This window comes from Triticum urartu, chromosome 4 (assembly GCF_003073215.2).
Source record: "Triticum urartu cultivar G1812 chromosome 4, Tu2.1, whole genome shotgun sequence".
Taxonomy (NCBI): Eukaryota; Viridiplantae; Streptophyta; class Magnoliopsida; order Poales; family Poaceae; genus Triticum; species Triticum urartu.
Window position 1 is genome coordinate 562770586 of NC_053025.1, and position 11783 is coordinate 562782368.

Here is an 11783-nt window from a genome sequence, read left to right on the forward strand (position 1 = left end):
CGCAATGCTCAAAGCTGCGGAGGTAGAAATCAAGGAAGAGCATCAAGTGTTGATGGTTAACAAGACCACTAGTTTCAAGAAAAATGGCAAGGGAAATAAGGGGAACTTCAAGAAGAATGGCAAGCAAGTTGTCACTCCCGGGAAGAAGCCCAAGTCTGGACCCAAGCCTGAAACTGAGTGCTTCTACTACAAAGGGACTGGTCACTGGAACCGGAACTGCCCCAAGTATTTGGCAAAAAAGAAGGATAGCAAAGTCAACAAAGGTATATTTGATATACATGTTATTGATGTGTACCTTACTAATGCTCATAGTAGTACCTGGGTATTTGATACCGATTCGGTTGCTCATATTTGTAACTCGAAACAGGGACTACGGATTAAACGAAGATTGGCTAAGGACGGGGTGAAGATGCGCGTCGGGAATGGTTCCAAGGTCGATGTGATCGCTGTCAGCACGCTACATCTACATCTACCTTCGGGATTAGTTTTAGACATGAATAATTGTTATTTGGTGTCGGCGTTAAGCATGAACATTATATCTGGATATTGTTTGATGCGAGGCGGTTATTCATTTTAATCAGAGAATAATGGTTGTTCTATTTATAGCAGTAATATCTTTTATGGTCATGCACCATTGAAGAGTGGTCTATTTTTGTTGAATCTCGATCGTGGTGATACACATATTCATAATATTGATGCCAAAAGATGCAAAATTGATAATGGTAGTGCAACATATTTGTGGCATTGCCGTTTAGGTCATATTGGTGTAAAGCACATGAAGAAACTCCATGCAGATGGACTTTTGAAATCACTTGATTCTGAATCATTTGATGCTTGCGAACCATGCCTCATGGGCAAGATGACTAAAACTCCGTTCTCTGGAACAATGGAGTGAGCCACTGACTTATTGGAAATAATACATACCGATGTATGCGGTCCGATGAGTGTTGAGGCTCGCGACGGGTATCGTTATTTTCTAACCTTCACAGATGATTTGAGCAGATATGGGTATATCTACTTAATGAAACACAAGTCTGAAACATTTGAAAATTTCACAGAATTTCATAATGAAGTGGAGAATCATCGTAACAAGAAAATAAAGTTTCTACGATCTGATCGCGGAGGCGAATATTTGAGTTAAGAGTTTGTCCTTCATTTAAAACAATGTGGAATGGTTTCACAACTCACGCCACCTGGAACACCACAGTGTAATGGTGTGTCTGAACGTCGTAACCGTACTTTATTAGAATGGTGCGATCTATGATGTCTCTTACTGATTTACCGCTATCATTTTGGGGTTACGCATTAGAGACAGCTGCATTCACTTTAAATAGGGCACCATCTAAATCCGTTGAGACGACACCGTATGAACTGTGGTTTAGCAAGAAACCTAAGCTATCTTTAAGAATGGATCCTTTCTAGAGAAGGAGAAATATGCCCTAGAGGCAATAATAAAGTTGTTATTTATATTTCCTTATATCATGATAAATGTTTATTATTCATGCTAGAATTGTATTAACCGCAAACTTGATACATGTGTGGATACATAGACAAAACACAATGTCCCTAGTAAGCCTCTACTAGACTAGCTCGTTGATCAAAGATGGTTAAGTTTCCTAACCATAGACATGTGTTGTCATTTGATTAACGAGATCACATCATTGGGAGAATGATGTGATGGACAAGACCCATCCGTTAGCTTGGCATAATGATCGTTAAGTTTTATTGATATTGCTTTCTTCACGACTTATACATATTCCTTTGACTATGAGATTATGCAACTCCAGGGTGCCGGAGGAATACCTTGTGTGCTATCAAACATCACAACGTAACTGGGTGATTATAAAGATGCTCTACAGGTATCTCTGAAGGTGTTTGTTGGGTTGGCATAGATCAAGATTAGGATTCCTCACTCCGAGTATCGGAGAGGTATCTCTGGGCCCTCTCGGTAATGCACATCATAATAAGCCTTGCAAGCAATGTGACTAATGAGTTAGTTGCGGGATGATGCATTACGGAACGAGTAAAGATACTTGCCAGTAACGATATTGAACTAGGTATGGAGGTACCGACGATCGAATCTCGGGCAAGTAACATACCGATGACAAAGGGAATAACGTATGTTGTCATTATGGTTTGACCGATAAAGATCTGCATAGAATATATGGGAACCAATATGAGCATCCAGGTTCTGTTATTGGTTATTGACTGGAGAGGAGTCTCAGTCATGTCTACATAGTTCTTGAACCCGGAGGGTCCGCACGCTTAATGTTCGATGATGATTTGTATTATATGAGTTATGTGATTTGGTGACCGAATGTTGTTCGGAGTTCCGGATGAGATCACGGACATGACGAGGAGTCTTGAAATGGTCGAGAGGTAAAGATTGATATATTTGTTGATAGTATTCGGATACCAGAAGTGTTCCGGGATGTATCGGGTACATATCGGAGGGAAGATATGGGCCACATGGGCCATAGGAGGAAGGCCCACCAGCCCACAAAGGGGTGGCGTGGCCCCCACATGGAAGGAGGCCGAATAGGACTAGGAAAGGGGGTGGCGCCTGTCGGTGTCAAAATCAGCGGATCTCAGGTAGGGGTCCCGAATTGTGCGTCTAAGGTTGATGGTAACAGGAGACAGGGGACACGATGTTTACCTAGGTTCGGGCCCTCTCTATGGAGGTAATACCCTACTTCCTTCTTGATTGATCTTGATGAATATGAGTGTTACAAGAGTTTATCCACCACGAGATCGTAATAGCTAAACCCTAGAAGTCTAGCATGTATGACTACGCTATTGAGTATCCCCTATTCGGACTACACCCTCCGGTTTATATAGACATCGGGGGGGTCTAGGGTTACATAGAGTCGGTTACATAAGATGGAATCTTCATAGTTGTTCGCCGAGCTTGCCTTCCATGCCAAGGAGAGTCCTATCCAGACACGGGTGTAGTCTTCGGTCTTCATATCTTCACAGCCCATCAGTCTGGCCCATAGATAACAGGTCGGACGCCCGAGGACCCCTTAGTCCAGGACTCCCTCAGTAGCCCCTGAACCTGGTTTCAATGACAAGGTATCCGATGCGTAGTGCTGTCTTTGGCATTGCAAGGCGGGTTCCTCCTTCCGAACTCCAAAAAATAGTCTTCGGATGAAACAAATGTGTCTATACCTGTAAAACACACCGCACACAACCGTAGAGAGAATATAATAACACACGAGTCCCATCTGCTGACAACTTTAGTAATGTGACGTCATGCCTGTCTGGTCATAATTTCGAACCGTTTTTCGCCCCATGTTTCGAGACGCGGTTGTCATTGGCATGTCTTGTCAAAGCAGAGATCATGTCCCCTTATCATAGGATTCTCATCAATACGGGCGTGGGTAACCCAACCGTGCTGTGTACACAGCCCTTGGGAGCAGGCGAATTTTAAGGCGAATGGGGGGGCGTTCGATATTGACCGCCCTTATAAGGAGATAAGATTCCTCCTTCTTCCCCCACGCTTTCCTCCTGCCTATCCGACCTTGAGCTCCAGCGCCCAAGTTCTCATTGCCCTTGTCTCGAGAAAGCACTCAACCATGTCCGGATCCGGAGGTCAAGGCAAGTGGATGGCCTCCTCCGTTAAGGAGGAGAACGTCGCCGAGCTTCGGGCAGCCGGGTACCTGGCGAAGGAAATCGCCCACCGTCTTCCAGCCCAGGGACAGATCATCCCCACACCGAAGCCCAACGAGAGGGTAGTGTTAATCCCTCACTTCCTCCGCGGGCTAGGGTTTCCACTCCACCCCTTCGTCCGTGGGATTATGTTCTACTACGGGATAGATTTCCATGATCTATCCCCGAACTCCTTCCTCAATATCTCGGCGTTCATCGTCGTGTGCGAGGCCTTCCTCCGCATCCACCCCCACTTTGGGTTATGGCTCAAAACCTTCAACATGAAGCCCAAGGTGGTGGACGGACAACACGCAGAGTGCGGGGGCGCAATGGTGAGCAAGCTCACCAATGTTTCTTGGCCAAAAGGCACATTCGTGAAATCTATCAAGGAATGGCAGAAGCTATGGTTCTACATCACCGGACCCCGCGACGTCACCTGGGCCACAGCTGCCGAATTCAACTCCGGCGCTCCCGTGCGGCTCACCTCTTGGGTCGAGAAGAGCCCAAGCTGGTGTTCGTTGGACAAGCTGATTGCGCTTCAAACGCGCATCCAAAGCATGATTGATAGGGATATCAAGCTCGTCGACATAATCCAAGTGATGCTGGTGCACCGGATCCTCCCCTGCCAGAGCCGAAGCCATCCTCTATGGGACTTCAACCCGAAGAAACACCATACCTTGGTGAGGCTCTTCGAAACGACTCATGAAGATGCCTGGAAGTTGCTTTTCAAGGGCAACGAGATACCGCCGGCCACCGATTCGGATTGTGGCCACGACATAAATCACCTCCCCAACGAGGTATGTTATTTTTAACACATCCCTTACTTGCTTGTTTCAAGGGTGATATCTAATTCTTTCATTACCATTGCTTTTTCAGTACTGGTTGAAGCAGGCGAAGAAGATTCGGTGTCCGGCTCCCCTGCTCGAAGAGCCAGTCACTCCGTGTTTAGCCAAGATGCTGGTGTCGGTGCCTTACAAGGCACCAGAGAAGAAGGCCACAGGAATGGCCAAGGGAGTCTGGAGTGGCCCCCGCCACAAGGGCACTTCGGACGCGGCGTCTGAAGACAAGGCCCATTCCCCCGCCGCCGAAGACAACACGGATGAGGAGGAGGAGAGCGACTCTCCCCCCGACAGGGGGGGGAGAAGAGGGCGGCCTCCACAACTCTGGAGGCGGAGGCACCCAAAAGGGGGAAGGGCTCCTTAACGAGTAACTCCGATGGGACATTGATGACAGTCCGGAGAGACGCCTCCGTGCTAAGCCTCAGGCCGCATCGTAAGTACTAACACCTTATCCGCCCATAAAGTATCTCCTCCTCATTGTATTGAAACGATTGGCAAATATTATTGTAGTCCGCCCCACAACAGCTCCCAGCAATACTTGTCAGGAGGCTCGCTGGATTCCAAGGCGATGGCCAGCGACTCCCTGCCAGACGCACACTCCCCCAAGACCAAGGAGGATGCGGACGTGCTGTCCCGAAGGAATGTCTCTGGTGGGGGAGAGGCTCAGGAGGCGCCCGAAGGCGAAACCCCTGTCGCCGAACACCAAGGGGACTCAATCCCCAATGAGACTGGCGGGGAGGGCCGTACATAGTTTGGCCCTCAACCGGACTCAATTCCGGAGACCGAGGCGGCTCTGAAATCCACCACGCACCATCCTTCGAAAGAAGGGGGATGCCTGTTCCGCCGGTGACCCCTGTCCAACCAGGGGCACCGGATAACCTGCTGGAGGCGCTACGAGGCGCTTCCATTATGGATGAGCACTGTGCCCTTATGGGCGTGGTGATTGAAAAGGTTCGGTCTGCCAAGAGCGGATTAACCTAAGCCTGCAGCAGTTTGCTGACAGGTTTTGATTTAAGAGACGCCGAACAAGGAGCAAATCCCAGTGTAGACTAGTAGCCCCTGAGACACTGTCCGGTGTTCGGAAAGAAAAGGCCAGACAGAGGATCAATCTTGTTTTAACAGGAAACTAACTTAATTTTTCTGAAATGCAGGCGTTGTTGCAGGCCGCGGCCTCGCATACTTCCGAAGTTTCTGGACTGAAGCAAAAACTGGCGGAGGCCGAGGAGGAGCTGGGCCAAGCGAAGAGGCGGCTCCAGGAGAAACAAGGTAAGCAATAACCTGTTATATATTCAAAAAGAAGAAAATTGTATGCGATGACCAAAATGCCATGATTTGTACAGAAGCGACGACCGAGGTCGAGGCCGTGAGAAAGGCCCTAGCCGAAGCCAAGGGGAAGGCTGTCCAACAGCAAGCCGCCCATGAGAAGCTCAAGGCTCGGGTCGGGGAGGTCCAGCAGGAGCTCTAAGACGTGGTGAAGAAGTGTGAAGCTTTGGAGCACGAGGCATCGGCTCGAGAGGCTGAACTTACCAAGGCTCGTCAGAGCTCAGAGGCCGCACGGAATGAGGCCCGGGACGCTCTCCAGGAGATCCAGGAGGCGAAGAAGATCGCAACGGGTAAGGCATTTAACATGCAAAGCAAGTATGTGGAGAGGAAGTACCTTTTACTAACCCGGATTCGGAGTTGATCAGGGGCTTTTGTGGATCTGCCGCGCAGTGTATCCGATGCTGCAGAGTTCTTCCGAGCCAGGGAAGGGGATTCTTCGGAGAAGTTGTTCTGGTCGTAGTATGCTGTGTCAGAACATCCGGTGGCCTTTTCCGATCAACTGAAGCAGTTGGTCAAGCTGCATAGGGTGGCTGAACTGGCCATGAAGGATTTCATAATCCGATTATGGCCGAGCGAAGCAATACCTAGTAGTTATTTCGGCCTTGTGAAGCGGGTGGTGGAGGCTTGTCCGCGGCTAGACATCGTCAAGAGATCAGTCTGCATCGAGGGTGCCCGCATGGCCTTCACTCGTTGCAAGATGTGGTGGGCGAAGATGGATGCCGTCGAGGTGGCCAGAGGGCCGCCGGAGGGCAAGGAGCACCGCACACCCGAGCGATATTATGCGGATGTCCTAGAGGGATCTCGACTTGTAGCAACGCAGTGCGGGAAGGACATTATTCTCGAATGAATACATCCATGTTTTGCCTTGTATGAACAAATCCGCCTTGTAATATATAATTTTTATTATGTTTTGATTGTTTCCTCCTGTGCGGCCATGTTGTATGAAATCTGAGGGTTAACCAGTCGGTGGCTTCAGCCCTCGCGTAGGTAGTACAGAGGTGTTCGGGATGGAATCTAAACAACCTTGATCCAATTATATGGTCCTTGAAGGAGTTGTTTAGCGCAACGAACCAGGCAACCAGACTATACGGCTTGAACGCCCTCACTTAGCCATATGAGTTTTATAATAAAACATAGGCACAGCCCCTGGTATACGAACCAGAGTGCTGTCAGCGTCTGATCGGGAAGTACCGATCCTTCACGAAATGCGAAAAAATCTCCAACGATTTGAGACCTCCGAACAGCTGACCAGCTCTCGCCGCATCATGACAGTCAGTTTTCGGCTTTCTCTACTGAGGTGCTCATCCAGTTTAGACCAGGACACAATCGCAGTAGTTCTCCCTTTACTACCCTAGCCGATGTAGTGGAACATAGGGTAGCAAGCATAGGAGCCGGGCAACCCAACTATTGACCAAAGACATGATTCGGAGCCAATGCATATAATGCTAAATTCGGGGTGCCGAATTATACTTATAGAAAGTGTTTGGACTTTTGTTGTCATAGTGTAAGGTGCTATAAAGCCCCTGGCAAACGTCAAACGTACCAAAGTGTACGGGTGCTACTTGATGGGGTTATCCACAGGGAATCTGAAAAAGAAAAGATAGAAAGAAAACAGAAAAGACTTAAAGGTAAAAAGCTAGGGTCCTAAAGCTCCAGCTACACACTGTTTTCATTGTAATGTAATTAGTACGTCAAGGCGCATTGATACAAATAGTGCAATAAGCAATAGGCTATTTAACATGCCGAAACCAGGGAGAGCTGCATATGGGTCCTGGAAAATAGGTAGAGTTATCGTTAACGGAATCACCTAAAAAGTTCCCCATATGTCCGCGCTTCTCGCCGTCTTGGTGTATTTATCCTACAAGAGGATCGATGACCAGACCCCCCGATGGGGCCTGTGGGATTGAGACCTGAAAGGAAAACAAGTGAAAGTGAAAGTATGTGTGTATCCGATGTCGGTTGAGCCGTGCCATGGATCACAAGTTGTCTGTGCCTCCGTCAATGCCCATGGAATTTTAAGTGAGTAGTTATGTACACGCGGCACGAATGCCACCACTTGATCGGGACTGAGACAGAGGCCGGATTGCTAGTCGAGCTCCTGACGAGCCGAGCTCTCCTGCTGCAGAGTAGTTCGGACCCTCTTAAGGATGTCCGCGGGCTCGTCAGCCGAATGAAGGGTCTGCTTGAGAAGGCTGCTTTGTACTTCTGCTGCTAGGGCAGTTGTGTGCTCTTCTGTACGGAGAGAGCGTTCCGTATTGCCATTGACTGTTATAACGCCGCATGGACTAGGCATCGTGAGCTTGAGATAAGCATAGTGTGGCACTGCGTTGAATCGAGCAAACGCGGTTCATCCGAGCAGTGCATGATAGCCACTGCGAAATGGGACGATGTCGAAGATTAACTCCTCACTTCGAAAGTTGTCCGGAGATCTGAAGACAACCTCTAATGTGATTGCGCCTGTACAGCGGGCCGCTACACCTGGTATGACTCCTTTAAAGGTAGTCCTTGTAAGCTTGATCCTTGATGGGTTAATGCCCGTTTTCCGCGTTGTATCCTGATAGAGCAGATTGAGGCTGCTACCACCGTCCATAAGGACGTGAGTCAGGTGAAACCCATCAATTATTGGGTCTAAGACTAGTGTGGCTGAGCCCCCATGACGAATACTGGTCGGGTGGTCCCGGTGATCGAAAATGATCGAGCACGACGACCATGGGTTGAATTTTGGGGAGACTGGCTCTATCGCGTAGACGTCCATAAGCGCACACTTGCGCTCCCTCTTGGGGATGTGGGTGGCATATATCATGTTCATCGTTTTGACCTGAGGGGGAAACTTCTTCTGTCCCCCTGTGTTCGACTGTCGTGGCTCTTCGTCGTCGTCCTCGCATTGCGATCCTTTTACCCTGTTCTCGGCGTTTAATTTGCCGGCCTGTTTGAAAACCCAGCACTCTCTATGTATGATTAGGAGGCTTTTCGAGGGTGCCGTGAGTCTGGTATGGACGATCAAGTATGCGGTCCAAGCTGGATGGGCCCGAATTGTTCTTTTGGAACAGCTTCTTCCGCTGACCGGACTTAGAGCCACTGAATCCGGCGTTGACCGCCGTATCCTCGGTGTTGTCACCGCTATTTTCGGTGCTTGTATCTATTGCGTCAAGACTTGTCTTTGTTATTTTTAACTTCAGGGGTGCCGGCGTCGCTTGCATTGTTTTTCCTATGGGCCAACCAACTGTCCTCGCCCGCACAAAAGCGGGTCATTAGTGTCGTGAGGGTCGCCATGGATTTTGGCTTTTCTTGGCCGAGGTGGCGAGCGAGCCATTCGTCGCAGATGCTATGTTTGAAAGCTGCTAGAGCTTCAGCGTCCGAACAGTCAACGATTTGGTTCTTTTTAGTTAGGAACCTTGTCCAGAATTTCCTGGTGGACTCTCCGGGCTGCTGGATTATATGGCTTAAGTCATCAGCGTCCGGAGGTCGAACATATGTACCTTGGAAGTTATCGAGGAAAGCCTCTTCCAAGTCCTCCCAACTGCCAATGGAATTGTCAGGCAGACTATTTAGCCAATGCCTAGCAGGCCCCTTGAGTTTGAGAGGGAGGTATTTGATGGCATGGAGGTCATCTCCGCGTGCCATATGGATGTGGAGAATGAAGTCTTCGATCCACACCACGGGGTCCATGGTCCCATCGTATGATTCTATGTTCACGGGCTTGAATCCTTCGGGGAATTCGTGATCCAGGACCTCATCAGTGAAGCAATGAGGGTGTGTGGGGCCTCTGTATCGGGTCGTATCATGACGCAGCTCTGATGAAGTCCGTCTGCGGTGTTCGGCCTGCGCATGACTGGGTTTGTCATGTTCGAATAGGTGGCCGTTGTCACGTGTCGAGGTGCGTCCTCGCGATCCGTAGATTGATCTGGTAGGTCCTGCTTTATTGTTCAGGTTCTGCCGGAGGTCATATGTATGGCCGTGGGCGAATTTACCTTTGCCTGAGTGACGAGGCGGGGCGGGCTGGTGTTCGGCATGGGTTGTCGTGTTGTCCCGGCCACGCGGTGGCCGGTCAGCCGCATTGTACGATGGTGGTATATACTCCAGCGCCTCCTCGTCGAACTGAGGTATCAATTTACGCTTTGGATAGCTTTTGGTTAGGCGCTTGAGGCCGTATTCTTCAGCTGCTAGGACATCAGTCCATTTATCATTGAGCAGATCCTGGTCAGCTTGAAGCTGTTGCTGCTTCTTTTGTAGGCTCCTTGTTGTGGCTATTAGCTGGTGCTTGAAGCGCTCCTGCTCAAGAGGTTCCTCAGGCACGATGAAATCCTCGGTGTCAAGGCTCACCTCATCCTCGGAGAGCGGAAGGTAACTGTCGTCCTCCGAATCTTTGTGTGTGGCCTGTTTAACAGGACTAACCTGCGCATCTTCCTGTTCGTTTGATGTGTCGACAGGGTCTTCATTGTCTTCGGCACCTTCCGGAGTGTCATCTTCTCCTGTGCCGGTGTTGCGATCTTTACTGCGGCATGACTTAGAGCGGCACTGCTGACGCCGGTGCTTGTACTGTATTTCGGAAGGTTTATCCTCCACTAGGTCTTCCTTGTCGTCTCTGTTGTTTTCCTTTGGTGCATCCACCATGTATACGTCATACGAAGAAGTGGTCGTTCAGCGTCCGGTGAATGGCGGGTTCTGGTCTTCTTATTTTCCGGCATCGTCGTCCATACTGTCGATGTCCTCGGAGTTGTAATCAAGTTCGTCGGTTAAATCCTCGACCGTGGCTATAAAGTGGGTGGCGGGTGGGAAGCGAAATTCTCCATCGTCTGCCCCTAGTTCGAGTCGGATATAGTTCGGCTGAGAGTCCTCCACTAAGGACGGACTTTTTAACGAGTTTAGCACATCGCCTAGAGGCGAGTACTGGAAGATGTCTGCGGCGTTGAATTCAAAGATCGGTAAATGATCAAGCTCGGTGTCTGCGGGCTCGCGTGGTTTGGAACCTACAGCCGGAGACAAGTCCGGTGTTTTGGTGGCATAGGCATCGAGTGAGACCAGGTCCATGTGCGACTCCAACACCGTGGAATCTGCGGCCTCCGTGGTGCGGTTAATCCTCCCATCTTCGGATGGCGCGGCCTGCTCCGGCTCTAGGGCCAGAGCGGTTACAGGAGAGATCTCCTGGATGCGGCCCGATGACAGATTTAAGTCATGATCATCGGGGTGATCGGGAGCGGCTACTGCGGTATCGAATCCGGCGAAGATCAAGTCTCCACGGATGTCTGCGACGTAGTTCAAGCTCTCGAATCTGACCTGATGGCTAGGGGCGTAGCTTTCAATCTGCTCCAGATGGCCAAACGAGTTGGCCCGCAGTGCGAAGCCGCCAAACACAAAGATCTGTCCGGGGAGGAAAGTTTCTCCGCAGATAGCGCCATTATTGACGATTGAAAGGGCCATCAAACCTTTCAGCGACAGCACAGAGGAACTCCCAATGAAAGCACCAATGTCGATGTCAAAACCGGTGGATCTCGGGTAGGGGGTCCCAAACTGTGCGTCTAAGGTTGATGGTAACAGGAGACAGGGGACACGATGTTTACCCAGGTTCTGGCCCTCTCTATGGAGGTAATACCCTACTTCCTGCTTGATCGATCTTGATGGATATGAGTGTTACAAGAGTTGATCTACCACGAGATCGTAATAGCTAAACCCTAGAAGTCTAGCATGTATGACTACGGTATTGAGTATCCCCTATTCGGACTACACCCTCCGGTTTATATAGACACCGGGGGGATCTAGGGTTACATAGAGTCGGTTACATAAGATGGAATCTTCATAGTTGTTCGCCAAGCTTGCCTTCCACGCCAAGGAGAGTCCTATCCGGACATGGGTGTAGTCTTCGGTCTTCATATCTTCACAACCCACCAGTCCGGCCCATAGATAACAGGTCGGACGCCCGAGGACCCCTTAGTCTAGGACTCCCTCAGCGCCCCCCTTTCCTTCTCCCCCCCC